This window comes from Siniperca chuatsi, linkage group LG15, assembly GCF_020085105.1.
Source record: "Siniperca chuatsi isolate FFG_IHB_CAS linkage group LG15, ASM2008510v1, whole genome shotgun sequence".
In the NCBI taxonomy this organism is placed as follows: domain Eukaryota; kingdom Metazoa; phylum Chordata; class Actinopteri; order Centrarchiformes; family Sinipercidae; genus Siniperca; species Siniperca chuatsi.
In genome coordinates, this window is record NC_058056.1 from 20,272,646 (window position 1) to 20,289,428 (window position 16,783).

Here is a 16,783-nt window from a genome sequence, read left to right on the forward strand (position 1 = left end):
TACTACAGTACAAATACAATAATTGGGTAAATGTATTTTTCACATCTGTTACTGCCTACATATGTACTAGAGAAATGAGCTGTGAACCTAAAAACTGGCCAGCCTGTCACTCTCCTCGAGCCCCCGCCCCGCATGTCTGTTAACGGGAACTCCCCCTAAGTTCCCCGGTTCTCCTCTCTCTGCTCATTCTCTCCATGAGCTGTCACATACACATATTCCCCCCAAACACACACACACACACACACACACACACACACGGAGTCGCTGCATGTTGGAGCAAACGTTTGTACTCTCTCTGCTCTTCCCCGGTTACCGAAAAGCGGGTGTTTGGTTTCGCAGTCTGCGGCGAGCCTCGTCGTGACAGAGTTTGGAAACGGCTGAAGGAGGAGCGCAGGGGAGGGGGGAGAAAGAGGTAAGAGATGGTGTCAAAATGAGTGTTTTCTCTTCTCTCTGTTTGGAAACTTTACCGTGTGTTCACCGTCTTCTCTGCTGTCTCGTGCGTTGCAGGGATATCGCCTGTATCGTCAGCTGCAGGGTTTTTGATAACTAGGGCGTATTTATTAGTGTTTCTGTTCGCGCGCGTATGTGCGCGCGCGTGCTCTTTCACATTATTAGAGGGGGATCCTCCTGTTGTGTCACAGGAAGTTTGGAGATTGGACGCGCAGATTGTAGCGGATCAGTGAAGGGGGCAACCTGCCTACTGCAAAAACTAGCCTGATCTCATGTGAGTGAAGTCTTATTTTTCCTTAGAAAAAAAGGCTGGTCTTGAAGTATGTTCAGGTAACTTAATTCTGTTAGCGCAAGTCAACTTATCTCCTTGATTTAAGTGCAATAAAAAAAAAAATTTGTTATGTTTTTTTTTGTCTAGATTCAGTTATTGCAGAAATCCAATAACTGAATTGTGTTTGGATACAAAGCTCAGAAAGCAGAATTTTCTTACCAAAAACTGTTTCCCCCCCCACTCTTTTCAAATGGAGAGTATGAGACTATTATCATTTTTACTTAAGATGTAATTTTTTTTGTAGTGCACTTTTGTGTCCTATTAATCTGCCTGATAATTGACTTTAAAGCACTGTTTAAGTTAATCACTGTAGCAGATGTAGCCTACTGGGCAAGGCAAGTTTATTTCTATAGCATCTTTTTAAACAGAGGCAATTCAAAGTGCTTTACACAAGGCAAAGAAATCAATTTAATGGCATTTAAAAACACAATAAATTGTGAGAAAATGAAAAAAAAAATCAACTAAGGTGTGTCTAACCTACATACACACATGTGGTGCTCGCAGTTTATCACTGCTGTGTGTCTCTTGTGCATGCAAGTGTGTGTATGTCCTACCACACTCCCATCATTTGTTTATTTCTGTGTGTATGTGCATAAGTAAGTGTGTGTGAGTGTGCCCGGGTGGTGATATCCTGTCAGATCCTGTGAGGTGGGGGTCAGTCACAGGGTCTCCCCTCTGGAATTCTCCTAGAATAGATGTGACACACACACACACACACACACACACACACACACACACACACACACACTCTGAGCAACATCTTCGTTCAGTCAGCTTAACGTCTTTTCTTTTAATAATGACCCATAATGACCTCAGTGCTTTGATTTCATACTGTGCAAGGCTGCTGTAGCTTATTACCCTGAAGTCCACTTTATTTCAAGCTCCATAAATAGACAGACTATAACAACTGTGACGTGCGTCTAAGTTAGGCCGCGTTCTTCTCCTTGATGCTGACACCAATATAAGTCTCCTTTACATCTTATCTGTTTCATGATTAGATTTCAGTGCCCTCCAGTCCAGTTAAGTCAGTGTGCGTGAATATGTGTTTGCCTTTGGTCCTCTTCTTTGTATTATCTGGTTTTGGAGCTGGGTTTAGACGGCTCTACAGGTGTTTGATTCAACCTATTGTTGAAATTGAACAGCTTAGATGTTAGAGTCCATTAGTCACTTCAGCTCATCTTTTATTGTTATATTTTTCATTTATGTTTTTTTTTATACCTAGAAATAAGAATTCCTCTTTTCTTCTTCTTCATAGCATCACCACAGATGCTGGTCAGGATGTCTTGCTCAAGGACACTTTGGCAGTACAGACAAACCTGCGACTTGCCAGATAGCCTTTCTGTTGTATGGCTATTATTTTGCTACTCTTATAGACAGTGGAGAATGACAGGAAACAGAAACTAAGTTGATTAACAGATTAGTTGATTGACAGAAACGTAATCGACAACAATTATGATAATAAGTCATTTTAAGGCAATAATTGCTGCTTTGTTTGTAAGGATGCACCAATCGGCCCTTTTCTCTCCCAACACCAGTTCTGATACCTAAACTCAGGGTAGGACTGCAACTAACGATTATTTCCATTACTGATGAATCTGCTGTTTTTTTTTCTTGATTAATTGTTTGGCTTATAAAATGTCTGAAAACCGTTTTTCAAATAGCTTTTTTGTTGAACAAACAGTCTAAAAGTTTATTATCAAATAAGACAAAGAAAAGCAGCTAATTCTCACAAATGTGATGCTGGCATAAAGGAAAGTAAAAAAAAAAAACAACTTAATTAATCAAATAGTTGTTCCAGTTTTAACTCAGGGTATCTGCAGATACTGAGTGCCAATCCAAAACCTGTGCTAATTTTTTTCACTGCATGGAACTGATTGGTTGAAGCTATGAGTCTCTCTTGTAGTGACATTAGCTCTCCACAACAAATGAGCAAAACAGAACAGGAAACAATGTGAGAATGCAGTTTGAATGACAGAATAATAACTAATGGCAAAAATGGATAAATATGACAATATTATGTACAAGGGATTGCCTTGATGCTCAAAATTCAGTCTGTCACCCTGTACAACTAAATAAAGGGGGAATCACTGAATCAAGTTTTTATAATGTGAATCAATCATGTCTGGCCAATACCCGATCTGCTTAATAAGGATTATAAGTAAAGCTGCAACAATCAATTGATTCATAAATTAGTTGATCAAAAAATATGCAACTATTTTGATAATTGATTAATCATTTAAACCATTTTTCAAGCTAAACATTTAATGATTTACTGTGGATCAGACAAAACAAGACATTTGAAGATGTTACTTATTGTGATCCACATATTTTATTGTTTTATGATTTTTTTCTAGACCAAACCATGAATGGGTTAATAGAGAAAATAATCCATTAGTCACAGCCCTAAATAGAATATCTTATCTTAATTAATTCGAGAGATTACTTGTTATTGAAATGAATCATTAGCTATGGTCAGATAGAAGAAGGCTGAGCAGATCATGCAGTTGCATTTTTGTGTGTGTTTTGCACCTTCTTCTCAATCTGCACTGGTATGTGTTGTTAAGAGAAAATATCCTTTGGAAGTTTCTGGAAGTTATTTATGCATGAGAGAAACAAACGTGTGTTTTTCACCTTTACTGGTGAGTGAAACATGATGTTCAACTAGCTTGGGGACAAACATCAACTCCGTGTGTAAATTTATCCTAGAGTCTCAATCCACCGGGGGAAAATTAGTAAATTCACACTTTAGGAGAGAGAGAGAAGTCACGCAGTTTGCATCCCCCTTCCTCCATTAATAAGTGGTAGTTGTGGTTTTCCTCTTTTATCAAAGGATTTCAGTGCTTGTCATCTTACTTGAGCCAGAGTTATCATTCTTGATACCAAAATTATGACAGCATATCAAATGATGCTGCCTATTCCTATCATTATCCATTTTTAAAGGGCCACTGATATCAATTTAATCCAGTTAAATGACAGAACATTTTAATAACTGCAGTCCTTGCCTTCCTCTTTTTACACCATTACTCAATTTCTCCCCTTCCGTCTCCTCTCATCTACACATTGTGGAGGAGGTTGTTTTTATGTGTTTTAACTTCCAGATAAGTTGCCTGATCAGCTACTTGGTCTGTTGCTTCCCAGCTCGAATGGATGGTTTGTGGGTGGATTGGTGGGCGGATGGGCGACAGAGTCTGTGTCTGTTTTGGAACTGTATTTATATGAACCATGGTTTCTCTCAGTCCCTCACAGATGTGCGTCTTTTCACAGGTGCTTGTTGTTCCCAAGCTTTGTGTGTGCAACTTTGTAGGTGTGTGTGTGTGTGTGTGTGTGTGTGTGTGTGTGGTATTAATCTGGGTTATATCCATTTCTCACATAGGTGTAGAAGGACAGTAAGTGCCTAGCAACAATATCCCATAGGACTACATTGGGAGTGTCCTGATGTAATGACTGTAGTTGTGGTGGTTTAGGGCAGACGTATGTTGGATCAGTGGGCTGAGTCACAAAACGTAGACTCACAACACCCTGTTTCATTCCAGTGATGTTTTTTTTTTTTAATGTGGATCAGTCATGTCTGGTGGGCACCTGATCTGCTCCTCTGCAACTATTTTGATAAGTGAGTAATAATTTAAGCCCTTTTTCAAGCAAAAAATTACATTCAAGTTCTCAAATGGGAGGTTTTGCTGCCTTTCTTGGTCTTGCATTATAGTAAATTGAATATCTTTGGGTTTTGGACTGTGGGTCGGACAAAAGAAGACATTTGACACTTCGAAGATGTCACCTTGTGCTCTAGGATATCGTGTTCCACATCGTGTTTATTGTTTTATGATGTTTTCTAGACCAAACAATGAATGGGTTAATAGAGACAATAATTGTCAGTAATCTTCCTGAGGTTTCATCACTTAAAAAAAATAATTAAATAAAGGTTTTTGGCTTGACTTGACTTAACTAGTCTCCTGGAGTACATTGGAGCAGGTTGGAGCAGGTTTTTAATTCAAGAAAAGGTTGTTATTGAATATATTAAAGGACACTGCATTTTTGTTGTTCTGTAGTATTGAGGTGCAGACCAGTGTGACCTAAATTAGTCCATCAAAATAAAAAAGGCACACTCCACAGATTTTACACACGAAGTTCAGTTTACTCGCCATGAGGATTACTTCTCCTACTTGTCTGGGACTACTACTGTCTTCTGTAGCACTGGATGGAGCCTTTTAAAGTCTGAGAAAATAACCTTGAAGATGTCATCAGGAGTTAACTGAATTTAGGCTTGGAGACTACAAAATTGTAACAGAAAGCCTCTTTCAAATTGAGAGTGTGGAGTTTAAAAGAGCTGGGCGTTTACCAGGTGAGAAGGGTGTAACGATGCTATTGAGTTGCATTATGGGAAATGCAACTCAATTTTCATTTTCACTAAAAAAACTATTAAAATCATGATGATTTGTTGGGGTCTGTACCAAACAAACTGGGGAACAAGATTTGTAGGCCAGGGCATCACTGCAGCACTGCAGTACTTCATTCTAATGCTGTTTTGTTACACATTTTACCTTTATCAAAAAATTGCAGCTGCTGTGGTTTGGATAATGCACTTGGCCATATTGCGATTTTGATAATATTTTGATTAATTGTGCAGCCCTAGTTACTATATTTAGGATCCAGCATTTTTGATGTTACACCAACACTAGCATATCTCAGACTCTGCTGACCTTCTGTTTTTAAATCTTTTAAGTCTTTCGCAAGTTATTTTTATTTAATTTACTTGTAAGGGACCATGTACAATATTAAACACCAATTTTAATGTATTGTGCCAGAGATAGATAAAAGCTAATTTTCCAAGCTTTGTGGAAGTGCAATGCTAAATCGCTGGAGTACCACTTTAAAATCTGTTTTTGAAACTCAATGCAGTTCACAGTTGAGTTTTAAAACATCAACAATGAGTTGGGAGGAAAGTGCTGTTGGACATTGCAAAAAATCACAGGATGTACCTTTTTAAACTTTTCTGTCTTACTAATTTAGCTACATCAGTTGGCACCATGGACAATTTAGTACCAAATATTTCATTAGCCTCTATTTATCTATCTTTATTGGCCTCTATCTAAGCAAACATTTTTCATTGTTTTCTAACCAAGGGAGTGGTAGTGCAAGAAAGAATACCCAGTTACATAAATTCAACAGATACAGATGTTATGAATCTGTGAATGCAACACCAGCACAGACATGTAAGGTAATATACAACAGGAGTGCAGTCAATAAAACAGAGTTATGTAATAGCAAAGTAACAGAGGTAGAAACTGTTTGAACTAAAATAGACAGACACACACCTCTTTGGTTAAGTCAGGACAACTCCCTGCTACTGTGTTTGACTGTCTGTCAGACAGCTGCTGTGTGTGAGTACGAGTTTTGTCTGCATGTGTGTGTTTTACGTAAGGTGGTAATAAAAAGATAAACAGAGAGAGATGCACATAAAGAGAAGACAGAATCTAGTAGAATACAAAATTTTAATTAAGTCTCATTTTTGGATTACTTTCATGTGTAATTATGAGTTATCCACACCCTCATTGTGGGTGTGTGCGTGTGTGTGTCTGGCTGTTCGTCTAGATGTGTGTGTGTGTTGTATGGGTGTGGTGTGTCTGTAATCAAGCCAGAATTAAACTGTATGCCAGGCCACCGACTGCCATAGGACTCACATGTATGCTTTCTAATTGATTCAGAGTGTGATTTATGTAGCTCTCTGCACCCACATGTGCTTGCCTGCCCTTAGTTGTGTAACACACAAGCAAACACACACACACCCGCGTGCACACATGCACACACACAGACACACAAAAGCTCTGAGTTACTCATCACTGCAGCACAAGGCACTATTGTATTTAGTGTCTTCATGGCACTTTTAGTGACACAGTCATTCACATTTCCCAGCAGCATATGTGTGTGAGTGTGTGTGGGTGGTCGTCTCATATTCCATGTAACACTGCCGGCTGCTAAAAATGAAGACGTGACAGGGAAAGTGTGAGTGTGATAGTGAAATGGGAGGGGGGAAAGGCGGGGACAGGGAGCTACATCTCAATAAGCCGAGGTTACATGCTCTGCTTGGTTATCACTGCCTTGGTGCTCTTGTTAAGTCAAAATACATTTTCTAACTTTCTGACTTTTTACCACCACTCACAGTGGTAACCTTCATAACACAAATCCCATTTTGCAGGAGAGACAGTTAATGACAGTTAATACAGCATCAACCAAGGGAGCCACCTTGACCTGAGTCTCCTTTTATGTTCTCTCTGCATTTAGAAAGAGAGAGTGAGGCAGATAAATTAAGAAAGGGAAATTCAAAGATAGGGAGAGAGGAGATCCTTCAAAGTTAGCTTACAAGCAGTTCACCTTTTGTTTTTGCATGTTGTGGTTTGTGGCAAACCATAAAAGTGGGCTACCATTACAGGGGAAAGACTGGATAAGATTGACTACTTGTCAGTTTTGGTGGTAGCCTGAAGCTGGCTTGAAGTAGTTGTGGGTGATGTGGGCAAAATTGCTGTCATTAGCATAGCTTTTCCTTGATATTGATATAACATTTTCTTATAATATTCAGAACCATGTAAAAAGTTAGAATCACGTGCATCTCATTGAGGTACATGTTTTCTTAGTAGAACAACATCCAAACTTTACACATAGTTAGTAAGTATGCATTTTATTAGAACTTGGGTCTTACAGTATGTCCATAGTTGTGGACATTGTTTCTGTCAGTTCGGATAACATTGTACTCACCAAACTTATTTGCTGAAATCTGGGAAAGCAAGTTAGTCGGGGCAATAAATATGAGCTGTAAGATGATAAGACAGTTTGAATTTGAGTTTGCACAAGTTAAAATAAAACGACTGACAAACAAATAATAAAGAAGATAGAGAGGAGGAAAAAGGAGGAGAGAGGAGAAAGCCCCAAAGTACTTCTTGATTATGTTTACTGAAATAATGTAAAAACAAATTCACACTGTTAAAAATATGTTATGACATGAAAAAACAAGATTATAAAACAGAGATTAAAGTCTTTTAAAAAAAATTCCTGCCATGTAAAATTCGCGTTCTGTCTGAAAGTAGTCATGACAAAAACAACAGTTCAAAAAACTATATTGACGTGCGAATTAACCGCACGAAAAAAATGTCTGTATGTAAAGGCCTTTTAAGAATCAAACCCAGCCCACAATGGGGTGATTCATACATGAGTGTGTGGGAGGTGGACAAGCTCGATGGCCTCTTCTAACCACCTTTAACCACTGAGAGATCCACCCTGGGAAAAAGGAGGAATGAGAGAATGACAGGAGGAGGAGGGAGAGGTGAAGATTAGTGAGACAGGAATGAGGAGCCGTACACTTTGATTCACAGATCTCCCATCATCCTCTGCTGCTCATTGACTGGCTCCATTGTGGCTGCGTTAAAATCGTGCTGATTGGTTGGTTGGGTCTGAATGTCACTGCTTCTCGTCCGTGGACTCTGGAATTTGTGTGTGTGTGTGTGTGTGTGTGTGTGTGTTTGTGTGCATTTGTGTGCGATGAGTTAATAGCTATCCATTGAGTGGTTGATTGTGTTTTGTTGTCCACACTGGCTCTCTTTGTCCAGACTCAACACACGCTGGTACATACACACATACACACACATGTGAATCTGAACCAAGCATTCCTCCAGTGGCAGGGCACTTGCCAAGAGAGAAAGAAAGAGAGCAAGAGAAGAAAGAAAGAGAAAGAAAATACTAACTAACTAACAGTACCATTCATAGTCATGGCAGTGTGGTTCTTCCTGGCCCTAGTTCGAGACATGAATGGGTCTGAAGCTAAAAATATTTTATTGCTGCTTTTTATGCTCCTTTTACTCTCCCTGCTCTGTTCATTACTTCTCTCCTCTGTTGTGTTCTCTCTCACAGTGGAAGCAGATGAAGCCTGTGCTGCATTAAGATGCGTTTAAATGCATTTCTGAGTTTATAGAGTCAGACTGTGGTTGCAGTTCCTCAAGGTGTAAATGTGTGCAAGTAACCCCTTGGTTAAAAAGACTGGAAAACAGAAGCAAGAGATTAGAAAGATAGCAAGCAAAGGGGAGGACAACTTGCAAGAAAGGTCATGAGACGAATCCAAACCTGTGACATTATAAGTAGATAGTCTGTGTCTTCGACCGCTGAGGCAGTGGGATATCCTGGCCTGCAACATCCTGAGCTGTATAACAGACAGGCCGACTAAATGACAGAGGCAAAGGGCTGCTTTTTATTGGTCAGTGTGGGTAGACCATGCGTCTCACTGCCTACCACAGATGGAGAGAAATGGTGGGAGGAAGAGGGGAAAAAAGATGGAGAAATGGCGAGGTAAAGCAAGAGAAAGGGGTGAGGAGACGTGAAGGAAAGGTGGCAGAAAGAGAATGACAGTAATCCAGCAAAACTCACAGAGAGTGGGAAGTAGAAAGACAGAGAAGTGGGTAGATTATTTGATCCAACGCCGGGAATTCGCTTTACCGCGGAAATAACTCCAGTGCAGCATGGGAAATAGTGGGAGAGACTATTTCAGGCTTTGCTCCTGTTTGTTATGCCAGCCAGCGTCTCGGGGCAGAGGGAAGGTTTTGCAGAGCTGTAAGTACATTAACATGTGAGGTGGGAGGAGAAGAAGTGGAGGAGGAGGGCAGCGGTCTCTCTCGGGGGGAATACCCCTTTGCACCAGTGTGCCCTCTCTTGTTTTTTCCCCTCACTGAGTTTAATCTAAATCCATTCAAGAGGCTTTATTGGATAGATAAGATCACTCTGACATTGCCAAGGCTTAAGTGCATCTCTCCCTTTTTCTGGTTGGACGGGAGGAGGAAGTAGGTTGGTGGTGAGAGAGGAATGACAGCCTTTATCTCGGTCAGTAAACACAAGCCAAGGGAGTCCCTACATTGTTTATACTGTGTCTTTAACTCCTCACTCCCATACATATACACTTAGAGGACACTGTAACACAATCGCTCACAGAGACACATACACATACACACACACACACACACACACACACACACACACACACACACACACATATATATATATATATATATATATATATATATATATATATATGGATACGCAGGCCTGCGGTGCACACACAAAAACAAGGTCAAACTCACATGGATACTCTTGTGCGCACACATGTATGGATGTATGCAAAGGCACGCATAGACATGCATGTATTCACACACTCAGGAGTTGTGGATGGACAAAGCAGTGGTGTGTTTTTGTGTGTGTGTGCGGTGGATTGTTGGCAGCCAGTATACGGTGAACTGGTCAGATCTCAGCACACTCAAGCTTCCCTCCTGCCTGCCAGTCTGACCACTAGTGGCTATGTGTGTGTGTGTGTGTGTGTGTGTGTGTGTGTGTGTGTAACTGCTCTACAGCACAGCGGAGTTCAGTGCAACTGAATTTGCCATAAACCAGAGATAATTCCATGCAAAACCTTGTTTGGATCTACTCTGTATTTTTCTCTCATAGTTGCTCATTTGGTTAATTTTATGATGACATGCATGCTTTTCTGTGTTTGCATAATTGTGCATTTGCAGCTCATTCAAAGGAGAGCAATGCTAAAGATTGTCTGTTATACAGTATATGACCTTTGTCTTTTCACCCCACTTTCACAGCAATTCTGCTTTAAGAGGTAGTCTACAGTGGCATAACAGGAGGGAAAGATGAGGGCTAGAACAGATTCAACCTTACATAACATACGTACATGGTATGATTGCTAATTCACAAAGGATATTTCAGGGGTTTCGTTTTTGTGGCCTGGAATTCCAGGGAAGAGGTTTTGTATAGTATGGCTGTAGCTGATATAGCGGGCTCATAATCAGAGGGCTGCTGGATTGAGAAAGTCTGGGCGAGGAAAGTAAACAGGCATAAAGTAAACAGGTCAAGTTGCCCTTGAGCAACATGTTGAACTTGAACAACTCTAGTGGAGTTGCTCCTTAGCTGACAGCAGAGGACTCAGTAGCTGTGTGAATGTGAAGCAGGACTCCACCAGAAGTAAGTGTGCTCAGCTCACCTATCAAAACATTTTCTTTTTACTTCAGCAAAACACAGTGGCGAAGTCCCAGCGGACTCTTGAGGATGCCAATTGTGTGACTTTTTCCTTACTTTGATCATGGGAAGATGGTTTTCCGTGTATGTGTGTGGCATCTGTATAATATGCCATCGCTTCCTATGATTGTCAGCGCTACATCCTTGTGGTTTCCATGGTTACAGACAGTGTTGGATCCCTGCTGTGAGACAGACATGCACAGACACCAGAGAGATGAGAGTAACTTCCACCGGTTGTTAGAGCCGAGTCATGCTGAGAGCTGAGACCCAAGAAATCCTCAAACAGGGGTCATTTTTCTCTTTTTCTCTTCATCTGATGTCTTGGAGAGACATCAGAGACATTTCCCTGTCTCTACTGAGTCAAAGCAAGACTACAATTTTTAGATAAAATCTTACCAATCATGCAAAACATTTTTCCGACTTTAAGTAGATTCAATTTAAAAATTATATGAGTTTGGCATGATCAGTCACGTGGTTCAGTTCTATTGTACAAGACTCCAGAAATGTCTTGAAATGTTGTCTGTCAGATTCTTTAAAAACCTCCCAGAAATGTCACACACCTGTTGCTGTTTGCATGTGTAAGTTTTCTGTTCTGGTTGAATGGATATTAATGTGTGCATTAGCATTTGAATAGAACTGCATATCTTTTATTTTCTATCCTTTTTGGATGAAAGGATGAAATATGAGCAAAATTTGCTGACGGTAAAAGACAATAACAGCTTGTCTCTTCATTGTCCTTGTGGATGTTATTTTTTTTTAATTTTACATTCAGGAAGCCTGTTTATTCACTTAAACCCAGCTGTTGGGAATGAAGCATTTTAGCTTGTATTTTTTTTTAGGGGTTTTTTGTGACATTTTGGGAGTTTACTCAAAATTCCCTCGGCAGATGAATGGAAACATAGCTTTTCCCTCCCTCCCATCTATTTTGCTTTTCTGGAAGCAGCCTTAAACACGTATAAGGACTGATTTTGACGTGTTTTACTGGAGCAACAATTTCTGCCATGCCTTTTACTGTCTCTCTTTTGCTTTCTTTCTTTCTTTCTGCCCTCCCTCCCCTCTCCTTCTCTTTCTCTGTCTTCTTTATCTCGTTCATCTGTCTTCTGATCTGTTCAGACAACCCTGACGGCACTTTCTTCTTCACTTTCCATCACATCTGTCCAGGTACAGGCCCCTCAGGGGGCCTATACTGTCCTACAGTATAGGGGATGAACTGCTGCACATACCTGTATTATGGCCTTTATAATGCTGGTATAAATATCTTCATGCTTTCACAGTTACTTTGGAAATTCTTCTCCTGTGACAGCCCTTAGTATAATATTGTGTGATATTGTGTGTGTGAGTATGTATGCGTGTGTGTATGTGTCAGTGCCCCATGCCTGGGAGAGCTGAGATGTGGTAGTTTGATATCATTGGCTTTCTTTCATCAGTGAGGTGATTTTCCTGCTATGTGTTTGAACTGCAGTGAATCAAAGACAGCTTGTTGTACCGCTGCAGCTGTGGCCACATCACCTGTACACTGAATCTACCGGGTCTTTCTCTCTCTCTCTTTCCCTTCTTTCCCATTTTCTTTTATTTTTTGCTATCTTTGTAGCTTTATTCATTTTTTTTCCCAAGGGTGCATGATGTGGGCTTCAGTAGCTGAATTCAGGCCCGATTCCTCTTTCATCTGTTATTAGGCAGTGCCATACTCTTTACAGTTAACAGCTACTACAGCATGTAATGTGCCCAATATTATAGTTACAGCTTTATTGAGAGTTTTGCAAATTCCCTCTTTGTGCTTACAGATAGTGTTTGCTTGCTGAGTCACAGGAGAGGGATAGTAACACAAAGAGGGAATTTTGTACTAAAAAGACTGCAACTTTGGAAGATACCCACTTGATTTATCTAACTTAAAATTAGCTTCAGGTGAACTTTAGAATCAATTTTTACACAGAACGAGGCCTGCGGATGTTTTCCTCCATCACTTATGTTTAAATCGCTTTAGAAGAAACAATTCCAGAGAACAATAACTCCTTGATTGTACATATGGGCATGTGAGTATTACAGTAGCACTCCATGAAACATAAAGCTTGTTTTACATTTCGTAGAACTCATTGGAATCTTTGTAATGTATGTAAGGAAACATTAGGCCAAGGACAGCCTGCTGTGACTGAATGAATGTAAGTCATAGTGTAAACACTGAATTTTACATTGATATTGAGAAAGAAACTGTATGCAGCAGGAGAGTCAATCTGTTCTTTTTGATTATACATTGATCCATATCTGGATTATCTTGATTAACCTTGGAATGCAGGGATTTTATCTTTTATTTGTAAATTTGCTCATGCATTGGCTCTATTCCCTATTTGGTTATTTCTAGTTTGTTTATTTTGTTGGTTTCTCTCTTCCTAACACTTTTCCCATGTCACAAACATTAAGTCATTAGTTTTTCTCTTTTTCTTTAGTAATTTATATCTTAGATATTAGAAGGACATGCATCTTGATTTCTAGAGATGATTTATGTTTTTCTGTTATTCCTCCCTATTATCTACATATCTCCTGCCACACTCACAGTGTCAACTCAGTATATTTTATTTAGACATTAAGAATGTAAAAGATCTCTCTGTTGGGGTTTTATACTTTATACCCATAACTGTCTATGAGAATTGAATAGAGTAAAAATAGACTGTAAAGTTATGTTACAATGACTGTGAATGTACAATGACAACATACTACAAGGTAAAATTAGCTACAATTAGAATAATAATACAATCCCATGCTCTGGCTTTCCCAGTCTGTACTTTCTGATTGCATTCTGATTAAAGACTGAGTTTTAAAGCATTCATCTCAGAAACATGGAGACAGGACCAGCTACATGTTGACTACATTGATGTGGCCTGTGTGTGTAATTACACTGCAATTTCATCATAGTAACGTTGTGATTAAGCAGTGATTTACTGGTTTATTTGGAGCAACACTGTATAGCGTTTTACAATAAAACCAACACAATCCAGTGACAGGCTGCGTGGGCCGTTCGCTCATGGGAACCAGAAGGGCTTTTAGTGTTCATGGTCCCAAGGGATGGCTGGGACTATGTTGTTGTTGTTGATAAACGCAATCCCACAGTTCTAGGGCCAAAACATACAGCACACACAAACACACACACATACACAGAAAAAAAGTTTCTGCGTGTGCTCAAAAATAGAAACACACACGTATGAAAATCACATACCATTATATATGGGTGAAAACTTGGAATCATTATAATGTCAACTTTCAGGAAAGAAAAAAATAGCTTTGTGTTTTTCATACTGGTTCACTCAGGCACACGCTGCACATGCTTTGACTTATGCTTATGTTCACATGCCCTGAGGATCAGATACAGTATGTATGAATACACACATACACATGAAAGCTGAAGTTCAGAGACGTGGATCAGAGCCAAAAAACACACAACAAATAGAGTGGAGCCTCTTCCTCCTCCTTCATCCCTCCGTCATCTGCCCTTTTACTCGCACAGGGAATATTTTGGTACTTTGTTGTTTATTCAATCCCTTATTTCCTTGATTCCTCTTCTTGCCACCTTCTTATTTCTTTGACAGTATGTTTACAATCAGTGTACAATATGTCATAAAAACATAACTCATAAACATAACTTTTTGCTGAGGAACTGATTAAATACTCCAACTTTTCCCAACTTTTTTGGCTTGTGACATCTTGTCTACCAGTGATGACCAATTTAACCAAAAACATTTCTTGAATACGATTTTTGGAGGTAAAATTATACAGGTATTCACAAGGAAAAATAATATGTTTGGGTTTTGGACTCTTTGGGTGCTTTTGGACAAAATACGACATTTGAATATGTTGCCTTGGCATTTTTTTGCTATTTTCTTCCATTTCATAGACAAAGTGATTAATCAATGATGAAAATAGTTACAGCCCTACTTTTTTATATTCAGGAATGTGTAAGACTATTTTACAATCAAATGATGAAAATAGTTCTCGATCCACATGATGCCATGATGCAAATCAAATTCAAATCCTGTTTCCATTTGTTGCTGTTGCATCCTGAAGAAATATGGGGATCAAGTGGCACATTTTCTGGCATGCATGAGTATAAAGGGGCAAAGGAGGTGACGATAGGAGTTCAGTGTTAAGATTCACCCTTGGGCAAGGTAGGCTGTTAAGAGAGAGACTGTGACAGTGAGGGAAGGCATCTAAGATATCCATCGTTTAGGCTGAATCAGAGGAATGCAGGCTACTCTACCCCTAGGCGTCAGGACTTATGTATAGGTCGTACACACTGTACTCCCTCCTCCTATGCATGCAACATACACCTACAACATATTAATCACACACTAAAGCACTGTCAGACTGTTTTCTCATAAGTCACATTGTAATGGAATGCCCTTAAAGTCCAGGAATCTAAAATCTGTCTTTTTGTCCTGATGAAAGGGGATGATGATGGATTGCAAATTAGAAGGGGTAAAAAGAGAAGCCATTCTCTAAACAGAGACAACCATCTGAGGTGAAGAGATGGCATATGTTTACTCTTTTCTGCCTTTATTCTTTCTCTTTCTCTCTCTCTAGCTTGGTCTTTCGTCCACGTGGATGTGTTGCTGGCAATGTTGCCTGAGCATTTCTGTGTTTCTGAGTGAGCATGTGAACATATGTGGATGTGAGGGTTTTTTTCCACCTCAATATGTCAAAGTCTCTCTCCCTTCCTTTCTGTCTTTGTAAGCATGATGGACTTTCTCAATTCCACTCTTTTAAGTCAGAATATCTCCTCTGCTAAAGCCCGGAGTCTTAATCCCAAACAGTGCAGCGTGTCACTGGGAAAAAGAGTTGAGGAGATGGGAAGCTTTTAAAGACGAATGACTGATGCTTTTGAAATGAGCGAGTATTTCCCAAAATGAAGATACAATCTCTGGACTTAACTTGACACAAAGGCCCAGGGCTTTTTGAATAGATCATTATAACAAGAAGCTCCTCTCTTGACTTTATAATGAGGCTTTTCGGGAAGCTGCTCTTTGGTTGCAGACTGAGGGGTGGAGACGGGGCAAGGATCGAAGCCAGTTTCCCAGAGGTTTACTGACTCCTGACTTCAAAGGCCAAAACAGTCATACTGTCACTGCTGCTGGAGGAGCCAAAACCTGAGGGATCAGAAGTGTGTGTTTTTGTGTGTGTATTTCTGGTAGTGGGAAATAACACCTCAAGACTGTTGATGTGAAAGGGCCACTTAAGGCAAAATGGCAAGTATACAATTGAATTATGGCTTGTTGCTCTTTGTTTTTTCGAGAACTTAAATTGTAGAGATACGTATACAGAATGATAACTTTCCATGTTCAGGTATTAATATTTTTTATGTGCTACCAGTTTCGTCTGTTGCAAGCAGGTACTGATTGGCTGGTTAGATGGAAATAAGACAATAGCAACTTAATGCAATATAAAGGGGCTGAAAACATTCTTATTCAGTCTGACTGACAGTCTATTATTATTATATTTCTTCAGAAAGTAAGAATTCATATCCTTGACTGTGAAGTTGACGCCTCTTTTCAAGCATTCAAATGTGATTTAAACTTAATTTATCAATGAATAGTTTGCAAAGTATGCACACTCTTTTCAGCCAATACTGGCAGTTTGATCCATAAACTTGTGTGGGTGGTTTGTGTGGGAGTTATAGACCTCTCGCACCAAACTGTGCAAGTCTAGGTGTGAGTTTGCGTCTGTGTTTGTGACCGAATGCGTCTTACAGTGCTTACTGTGTGTGTGTGTGTGTGAGTGTTTGCATACATGTGTGTAACGGCAAACAGATGTGAGACACAGACATGGAAGACTTGGCAGTATACCCACAGGATGACTGTGTGTCTGCCTTCCCTGTCTACCAGGAGCTCAGTAACGCTGACTGGAAAATTTTGAATCATGGCACTCACTACCTGCTCATGTTATCTGGAAACACACACA

At 39.8% G+C, this 16,783-nt stretch overlaps 1 protein-coding gene across 4 annotated transcripts in view; it reads left to right on the forward strand.

Moving 5' to 3' along the window:
• Nucleotides 1–223: 223 nt before the first annotated feature.
• The window catches only part of ppp2r3a (protein phosphatase 2, regulatory subunit B'', alpha), a 66,329-nt gene continuing 49,769 nt past the window's right edge, over nt 224–16,783 (forward strand). For 3 of the 4 annotated variants that reach the window (XM_044166324.1, XM_044166322.1, XM_044166325.1), the window contains exon 1: nt 224–412. The gene's annotated coding sequence lies outside the window, so the exon portion shown is untranslated. Of the gene's footprint in view, nt 413–442; nt 725–16,783 lie in introns of those variants that run through there. The other variant, XM_044166323.1, reaches the window with a different exon arrangement.